The 9,909-nt window shown below is 39.3% G+C and overlaps 1 long non-coding RNA gene and 1 other non-coding gene across 2 annotated transcripts; one reads left to right on the plus strand and one right to left on the minus strand.

Moving 5' to 3' along the window:
- Positions 1 to 1,237: 1,237 nt before the first annotated feature.
- LOC105841824 (uncharacterized) lies at positions 1,238 to 6,518 on the plus strand. The gene is made up of 7 exons (XR_002430614.3): positions 1,238 to 1,410; positions 3,260 to 3,369; positions 3,634 to 3,741; positions 3,815 to 3,870; positions 4,384 to 4,486; positions 4,820 to 4,886; positions 4,983 to 6,518. It is a non-coding gene; the product is annotated as an uncharacterized LOC105841824 (long non-coding RNA).
- On the minus strand, positions 5,256 to 5,360 carry Mir3364 (microRNA mir-3364). The gene has a single exon (NR_107642.1). It is a non-coding gene; the product is annotated as a microRNA mir-3364 (primary transcript).
- Positions 6,519 to 9,909: the final 3,391 nt, after the last annotated feature.

Below are 9,909 nucleotides of genomic sequence, written 5' to 3' on the forward strand. Positions count from 1 at the left end.
ATATTACAGGGTCGAAGTCTCCGTATGAGATTAGATAATTTAAAACCAGAAAGGCAATCTCGAGTTATCGCGCAACAAGAGCGGAGCGAGCAAAACGCAGGGGGTGTGCAGCGACAACTCGAGCCGGGCACTAAGGTGTGGTATCGGGATTATCGAGGTCTGGATAAATGGGTACCTGGGACGATCCTCAAGCAATTAGGTAGTCGTGATTACTGTGTACGATCTAGTTTTGGAACCGAGAATCATAGGCACGTCGATCAGCTAAAATTAAGGGTTACAAAAAATATAGATAAAGTTGATACCTTTGCGTCGATTCGTAAAAATATAAGTCCCGAACTGATCGCGCAAAATTTAGACTTAAGAACACAATCACGTAAGTCGCTATCATTTCCCATGACAAGTGGCGAGGAACCAGTGGCGGTGGTCAACGATTCGGGGAAGAGTAGTTCACCATCAAAAAATAGCACACCGGCACAGGATGCTGTATCGCCTATTCGTGGCAGCCCTATGAGACCCGCTGTGCCGATAGACAAGGGAGCATGTAGTACTGGTGGTAAGAGTATCAATGAAAATGTGACACCCAAACGTGAACGTCCTGTAAGAATACGCAAGCCACCAGTTAGATATGGATTCGAGGAAATAGATTAAGTATATAGTTATAACCTCTCTTTGTTTTTTTTTACTTTAGTTTGTTATGTACGCTTAGTTAAGATATATATATTAATTGTGCTTATAATGTGTAGTAAATAAGGGTGGAGGTGTTATGTTTGTAAGTAAGTATTCACTTCAGTGTGTCAATAAACGGTGAACGCAACGTACGTGTCTATTATTTACTAAAAATTATCTAACCAATATGATGTATTAATACAGAAAAAGTTTAGAAATTGATATTTTAGTGGCCATTCAAAGTTACAACGACTTTCGGATAACTTTGAATTGAGTTATCTGGGACAATGAAAATCCTCTATATTTTACTAATTATTATTTGATTTGGGTAGCATTATACTTTTATTTAGAATATTTAATTCAGATTTCTGCTACACACACTTTTTTCTTGTTGATCACCACGAACAAAAAAGGCGCCAAAGTTTTGAAAACTTATTCACAACTGACAATTGATGTGCCTTTGGAAAACATACAGCATTGTATTATGAAGCAGTGTGTACTTAGCTTAAATTCCTTGTCTATGTCCAACCATAGATAGTCAATTTAGTTCCATCTTCAGCCGCTAGGTGCTGCCAGCAAGTAGAGGAAGCGCAGCCATCTTTGATCTTCGGCCCGGAACACCAGTGCGCCAGGATACCAAATCTGCTTGTGCTGTGCGGTTTTGACGAGTCCTATCGCGAGTGTGTGAAGTGTTGTGTCGGGGTGGTGACGCTCCGAGCAACGGAATTCGGGACCCGGGACCAGGTGAGATCAACACTTTCATTTTTGAACATTTGTTAATTGCGGGTAGTTGTTGATCAGCCTGGATAGCTGCGTACTCAATTTATTCTAAGAATAAAACGGAGTTACGTTAGCGCCATCGAGACTGGCCATCTGTGTCTGTTCCCAGTCCTCCCCTACCCTTCGGGGTTAGGAGGGGTTGCAAACCAAACCCGAGTTAACGAATTAGTTAACTGAGTCGTCAGAACGACAGGCTCGCTAGCGAGTCGTGGTGTGTTTCTTTATTAGTTTTTGCTCATTTCTTATTTCTTTATTGATATATTAGATTAATTAGTCATTGTAGTTATCGTAGTCTTGTAGATATTGTAGTTCAGTAGCCTAGTTCATTAATTATAATAACAATGTAATTTTCATTTTATATTTTTATATATATATTTTTTTCAACTACCCTCAATTATAACATATCAAATCTAATTCAATTTTTTTTCCGAAAATTTCCTAACTTTATTTGTATACTAATTCCGAATTAATTTAGATCGACCCATAGATCCCGAGGGGTGTCGTTCCGCTTACCATAGAAATAAATTGATGTTCTATCATTCTGACTAACTGACCTACCAGTTTCCCAAGCCCAAACACGTCCAGGTTCGGACAACCAGCCCGGGCCTCCCAAGGTTGAAAAAGTTTTTAATAATTTCCCAGGCGCTATTAACGGCTATCCTGTTTTTATGGGATTTCTTTTGAGGGTCCCATATGGTCGATTCATTTTGCAGGAGTTCAATGAACTCCATCACCTTGGTGTTGTTCCAATCCCTGATGAAGGTACGCTACACAGTAGACGTCACGAAAGAAAATGGCGAAACATCCGTTACCTTCGCAATCGTGGGCGCAACTGGTCACACGAATGTGTGGGAGACTACGCGAAGGATCGCGGTTCGCACGCTTTGATGTCCGTTAAAAAACCGACACAGCTTGGAAAACCGCGAATGCAGGGAGAACTTTGCATAATCTTTTGCAAATGTCGTCCTACACTTGTGGGTTTGCGTATTCGTGCGAATGTGAGTGACTGGTATAACAAAATTGCCGCTGTTGAACAAATGCATATACGGCATTTGAATTTCATATACAGTCAAACCTGGATAAGTGAGAACTGGATAACTGAGAAAACTCTATAAGTGAGAGTAATGGCCAGGACCCGTCATTTTAAGCTCCCAAATCCTCTATTAGCGAGAAACAGAAACCTTGGTAAGAGAGAGTCGTTTTTCCCTCATGGACCTCCATAAGTGAGACTGCTACTTAAGCGACAGTCGAGCTTTATTTATTTATACTATTTAGGAGAAACAAGTGACAAAACAAATAACAAATTTAACATCTGCTATTTTATGACTCATTCTTAACTTTTGTGGAACTTCCTACCATTGTTTTTGTATTTTTTTCTCGTCAATATTGAACCTATTCTATTTCGTGGAACTAAATTACGCTGTTATTTTATCGCATTCTTTTCGAATGGACACGTGTGCCTGTGTGCCGTCCTGTTTGTCGGACTTACTCAGTTTTTCGTTAATCAATTGCGAAGGAAAGTTTTGTTATGCATCATGTCAAAACGGAAAATTAAAGTACTGTCATTAAGTGATAACTTAAAATAGTGAATGCGTTTGAATCCGGAAAATCGCGAAAGGAAATTCAGAGGGAGCATTAGCGAGAAACTCGGGTTAGTGAGAAACCTCTATAAGCGAGAATGAGATTGTGCTCCCTTGAACTCTCTCTTATCCAGGTTTGACTGTATATATTTTTTTTCATTTAGGTATTTGAGTTTTTTAAATTTTATACCAGTGATTGGATCTTGAAATAATTTATACTTTTTTATTTCCAGTCAACGTGATGCAGCCCGTGGCCGAGATAGAGGTGGTCGTGGTGGCGGTCGAAGTGTCCGGACGCGCATGGTGGTAGTCGCCACCAAGCCCGGCCTTCGGCCTCTAAATCGTAATTACCCTTATTTTTATTTATTTTTGTTTGTTTGTTTTATTGCATAGATGGGTGGACGAGCTCACGGCCCACCTGATGTTAAGTGGTTACCGAAGCCCAGATACATCTACAACTTTTTTTGTTTGTTTGTTTTATTGCATTGATGGGTGGACGAGCTCACGGCCCACCTGATGTTAAGTGGTTACCGAAGCCTAGATACATCTACAACTTTTTACACAAGCTCATTTCATATATTTATTTTAATGCTAATACGCATTTCAGACTTCAATCAATGCCTATTGAAGAGTTGCCACCCGGCCAACCATAGGAGAACCCACGGCACCCTAAGAGGGTAAGGGTGCTCCCTCCTAAGGTCACGAAACACCAAAGGTGTGTATTCTGGTACTTTTAAAAATTTTAAAGTTTTTTAACAGCAAAACAGTATCTGTAGCTTTGTTTTCAGATCGGAATTGTGGAGATCGGACCTTCCGACTTCGGACATGGATGTTTCGGTGCCATGTAAACTATATTATTCAATAATATAACCTATTTTATAAATAAATAAATAATGAAAAATATACTACAGAAACGAAATTTTTGAGCCATTAAATTTATTAAATTTTTATTCAATAACTAGCTGACCCGGCAGACTTCGTAGTGCCTCAATCGATAAATAAAAGAGCAAACTTTTGAATAAAGTAATCTTAAAACAAACAAAAGAAATCCGTCTGACGGGGGACACGTCAAAGGAAAAACAAAATTGTTATTTTTATTTAATTCCCAGCTTTTCATATTTATCTACCTTTTAAACCTTCTCTGGACTAACACATATAATTCAAGACCAAAATTAGTCAAATCGGTCCAGCCGTTCTCGAGTTTTAGCGAGACTAACGAACAGTAATTAATTTTTATATAATATATAGATTATTGGTTAGTTCTAAATCAAAGAAAAACTTGAATTTTGAGATGAGGTGCCTTACTTGATTTTTTCATTTTATTTTGTACTCATTTCTTAAATCATTTTTTTTGTAGATACTTAGAATGTGGGCCTGGGAATAGCCGGGCCAGCACCCCGGCCACGGAGCGGACCGGCACTAGCGGGGCCAGCACCCCGGCCACCGAGCGGCCTGTTTAAGTATAAATTTTTTACACATGCAAATAAATATATTTATATACGTTTTTTTTTTTAATTTAATTTACTAGCTGACCCAGCAGACTTCGTAGTGCCTCAATCGATAAATAAAAGACACGTCAAGGGGACACATCAAAGGAATAACAAAATTGCTTGCTTTTATATAATTCCAAGCTTTTTTATATTTTTTCAACTTTTAAACCTTCCCTGGACTTCCACGAATAATTCAAGACCAAAATTAGCCAAATCGGTCCAGCCGTTCTCGAGTTTTAGCGAGACTAACGAACAGCAATTCATTTTTATATATAGAGATTAAATATTCTTTCTATTTTGTAGTATTCCTTCGTCCTCTCGACCTCTCGTCCTCTTCGCGAAGACGAAATTACAGCACTGCTGAATTACGGTAAGTACATTATGACATCAACCTTTTTATCAATACTCGCGAAAGTAAAATACCTATTAAAATCGAAACCATAACTTATAACTTTTTTCCTTTCAGGCTGCGAAGAAGACTGAGGGAGAGGACGAAGATATTGTGCAGCCGCCGCTGGTGCCCCGGTCGACCAGGATGTGGCTGGATGAAGAGGATGAGGAAGTTGAAACAGAAGCGGAGAGGCTTAATATTAATTTGGAGTGGCCTCAACCTCTTCGTCCATCCACGTCTGCCCCAATGGACGCCTCACCGACGCCAACATTCGAACCTAATAATAAATTGAAATTCGAATGGAGAAATGTGTTGATGCCTCAAATAGAACCTCATTTAAGAATAGAACCTTTCTCCGAAATCAGTGCTCCAACGGTTTCTTTCGCGACTCCATACGAATCATTTATTGCCATATGGGGTCGTGAAATTATGGAAGTGATAGTCACGGAAAGCAACATTTACGCACAGCATTTTGAAGTCGTCGTGGCCAAAGAGATAAGACGTCCGGTGCATTCGTGTTGAGCGATGCACCGGTGTTCGAATCCCGCAGGCGGGTACCAATTTTACTAATGAATTACATACTCAACAAATGTTCACGATTGACTTCCACGGTGAAGGAATAACATCGTGTAATAAAAGTGAAACCCGCAAAATTATAATTTGCGTAATTACTGGTGGTAGGACTTCTTGTGAGTCCGCACGGGTAGGTACCACCGCCCTGCCTATTTCTGCCGTGAAGCAGTGATGCGTTTCGGTTTGAAGGGTGGGGCAGCCGTTGTAACTATAGTGAGATCTTAGAACTTATATCTCAAGGTGAGTGGCGCATTTACATTGTAGATGTCCATGGGCTCCAGTAACCACTTAACACCAGGTGGACTGTGAGCTCGTCGACCCACCTAAGCAATAAAAAAAAAATTGAACAGCTTTAACCACTTATCTCTTGGTTTTAAATTTTAAGTTTCAAGATTGGCATATTATGCAGCAACTAATTTCGGTATTTCATACCTAATCTGTGCTTTGAAGACTGGGGCAGACAATTGTATTTTGAATTCCGACCTCATGTCTCAAAGTGGGTGGCAGTACGTGCTCCAGTATACCATCTAGGTACGCTATAAATAGCACATTTTTTTATTTGCTTAATTGGGTGGACGAGCTCACAGCCCACCTGGTGTTAAGTGGTTACTGGAGCCCATAGACATCTACAACGTAAATGCGCCACCAACCTTGAGATATAAGTTCTAAGGTGTGAGTATAGTTACAACGGCTGCTCCACCCTTCAAGACGAAACGCATTACTGCTTCACCGTAGAAATAGGCAGGGTGGTGGTACCTACCCGTGCGGACTCACAAGAGGTCCTACCACCAGTAAAGCACATTCTTGTTTTGTCTCTTATATTCTATTTTATAAACATTTGGAACTGTTATGGTGTGAACGATGAATAAATAGGTAATGAGTAGAAAACATTTCTTTTATTATTTATTCGTTTATTTTTTTCACAGTTTCCATTAATACTGAAAGCGGTATCAACATTTACAATGTATTACATACGTACTTAAATATTAGAATTAAAATTTTATTGTTGTCCATAATCCACAATATTTAAACAACAAATTGCTTTGAATATGGTGAATTTACCTTTTTTTTCCTACCTATGCTGATGGTCTAGAGCAGTGATTCTCAACCACTGTTCCGCGGCACTTTTGTGTGCCGCCAAATTTTGCGAATATATAATAATGTTAATATTATTAAATTATATCATTTTAAAAGAAAAATATTTTTTACATGAATATATATTTAAATCCACAAAAAAATAAATTATTATTTGCTTTGCAACGCGGTTTTTCTTAGTGCCAAATTATGATGAAGCGGCGTGCATAGCAATAGGAATATGTCTCAAGTCGGCGCACACTTGCCACTTCTGCGTACAAAACGTGTTGTTTTTGTGATAGTTGGGATTTACAAGGTGCATAGTAGTTACTGCACCTTTTCTTTCGTTAAAATTGGCAAATGTATGTGATTCGGTAGTAATTAAATAATTTTTATCTTTTTCTTTGTGTGCCGCCAAATTTTGAAATCGTTAAATATGTGTCGCAACAAAAAAAAGGTTCAGAATCACTGGTCTAGAGAGACTATATCAGCGTCACCGGGCTAGTAGTTGAGCTCACGGGGCTCAAACCTGACGATGTTGCTAACACTAGCCCTAGCAAGAGCTGTGTGCTTAGTGCGAGTTTTTTAACTTTCTCGATAGCGTAAAAGTTAACCCAATTTTGTATGCAGTTGGAACAGCGCCCCTAGCGGCAATCGTAGGCAAACGATCGCATTCCATACAAATATGAGCTGACTTTTACGCTATCGAGAACGTTAACAAACTCGCACTAAGCACACAGTAAGTACTTCGCAGAATCTACCACAAGATCGGAAACGCGACCCACTGAGAAGATCCGGCGAGAAACTCAGTGGGCTCAAATTTAGCTTTGAACTATTTAATATATGAAATCTATTTGATGGAATTCCGCAAGTTTTAAAGTATCCGTCATGAAAAAATCAAAGACAACATTAATGATATTTTCTTTGCTTTTCACGATTCGTAGGCGAAAATGAAAAAAAACTTACGGTTTAATCTCTCTTTTCGATACTTTAAAGTTTTCGGACTACGATTTTTTCGGGGGGTGAAAGACATTTCGCTTAACACGCGACATTTACCTTTGTAATTAAAGGTGCGTTTTATTTGGTATTAGCATAAACAGTTCTATGTTTTTAATTGAGCTTCAAGTAAGTTTATTCCATTCATATAGCTGAAGAAGTTTTTTTGTTATGAATTTTTTTCCAATTTTTTTAAACTTTAATTGGCTCTCCTGTTAAGTTGCAAAAATGTATAATAATGACAGTAATAATGACAATAATAAACGCGCGATTAAATAGTTAAAGTAATTTTAATTTAAATTATATCATGATTTATTTGCAGTAAGTCGTGTTCCATTGAGCCAAAAGACGACCCTTATTCAAAAAGACCGCTCTCAAAGCACTTTAGTAACAAATTTTAATAATTAGTCTCTTTTGGGTCGCAGGGAAATCGTTAGACTACTCTGGGATGGATGTTTCAGAGTGCTTAGTACGAGTTTTTTAACGTTCTCGATAGCGTAAAAGTTAACCCAATTTTGTATGCAGTTGGAACAGCGCCCCTAGCGGCAAACGTAGGCAAACGATCGCATTCCATACAAATATGAGCTGACTTTTACGTTATCGAGAACGTTAAAAAACTCGCACTTAGCACACTGATACCTTGGTCGTTACTATACCATCCCAAACTGAGGCCCGTGAATTCACTCATCAAGCCATTCGTAGTTGGAATTACCAGCCTTAAGCTACCAGCGATTAGACGGTAAAACTGACTATGCGTTGCTATGGAAACGATGATGCAAGACAGTTAATTTTCAGCTTAAACTAGAATGTTCCAAGCCCGGTCGGCACCGGGCGGGTGGTACTCTGCTTAGTCATTACTATTGTGAGTCAAAATGAGCTAGGCTCTGTGCTTCTGTTCTTCTAAATGAGGCTCTGTACTAAATGCGATCTCGTAACGCGATTTAACGTCTGCATGTATAACTCTTTCCTCAATGTATAATCTGTGCCCTTCGTCAATCCCATCTGTGTCTACTCGATTGCAAAGGGATCTTTAATGGGCACAGCTAATATACATAATATTTAAGAATATTGGGAGGGGATTAGAATAATTAGTAGGTAGGTAGGTACCTAGTTTTATTACATTACGCCATTGCGCATAAGTTTTTTTTTTTATGATTGAAGGATTACTGGTGGCCCGGAGGCCTTTCCAGTTTCACCAGGACAGGTGGGCGAGCAAAGGCTCAGCCAGGAGGGGTGGGATTTGCTAACAGCTACCTGAGCGCCTACGAAAGAGACCTAACAGCTCAAGAGCAGCTGCTTCGCGAATGAATCTACTACCGGATCGGAATCGCGACCCGCTGAAAAGATCCGGCGAGAAACTCAGCGAGCTGATTCATGGGTTAGGTTACACGGCGAACTCTTTGTCGAGTTCGACGAGTACGGTTACCGGGGTCCCTAAGCCTGCTCCTAGTGTTAGAGCTGAAGGCGTCTAATGCAAAGGTTATTGGATCTGATGGATCTGTAAGGACGTGTAGTTGCGCATAAGTCTGGGCACATATACGCTCATGATCTGAAAGGTATTAGCTGGGTATTTATTTACTAGACGTGGCGAAACTTTGACATTATAAGAATAAAGACTTAATCTACTAGCACTGACTTTAACTTCTATAAAGGTAAATTCACATTTCAATAGCCTGAATCAATATTTATTTACATTAAATTTAACACCTTAAATTATGTATGTGACTAGAGTGTTTTAAAATATCTACAAATTTATAATAACAATATTAGAGTGGTAGTAAAATGACCATGCTTTTTTTTAATGGTGGATTTCTGGTGGCCTGGTAGTCTTGCCAGTTTCACTAGGACAGGTGGGCGAGCCAAGGCTTAGCCAGGAGGTGATGGGATTTGATAACAGTTGCCCGAACGCCTCCAAAGGAATCCTAACAACTCAAGGGCAGTGGCTTCGCTAATGAATCTACTACCGTATCAGAATCGCAACGGGCTGAGAAGATCTGGCCAAAAACTCAACGGGCTGATGTATCGATTAGGTAGCACGTCGAATTCTTTGCCGAGTTCTACGAGTACGGCTACCAGAGTCCATAAGTCGTCTCCTAGAGCTGAAGGCATCTAATGCAAGAGTTATTGGATCTGAATGATATATGTTATCTGATGTATTATTTATACCCGAAGTCGAGATTGTGATAATAGACTCGATATAAACGGAAAACTATATTAATTTACAGCTGACCAGAAAATTTTTGGTAGCCTAAAAAAACTAATCAATTTTGAACAAGCTCATATTGCGTGGACCCGTTATTTAATGACGTTATTAAAGTATAGCTCTGCGCCGTCGTCAACCAGATTCTTCTATTAAAAA

Source organism: Bombyx mori, chromosome 26 (genome assembly GCF_030269925.1).
Source record: "Bombyx mori chromosome 26, ASM3026992v2".
NCBI lineage: Eukaryota > Metazoa > Arthropoda > Insecta > Lepidoptera > Bombycidae > Bombyx > Bombyx mori.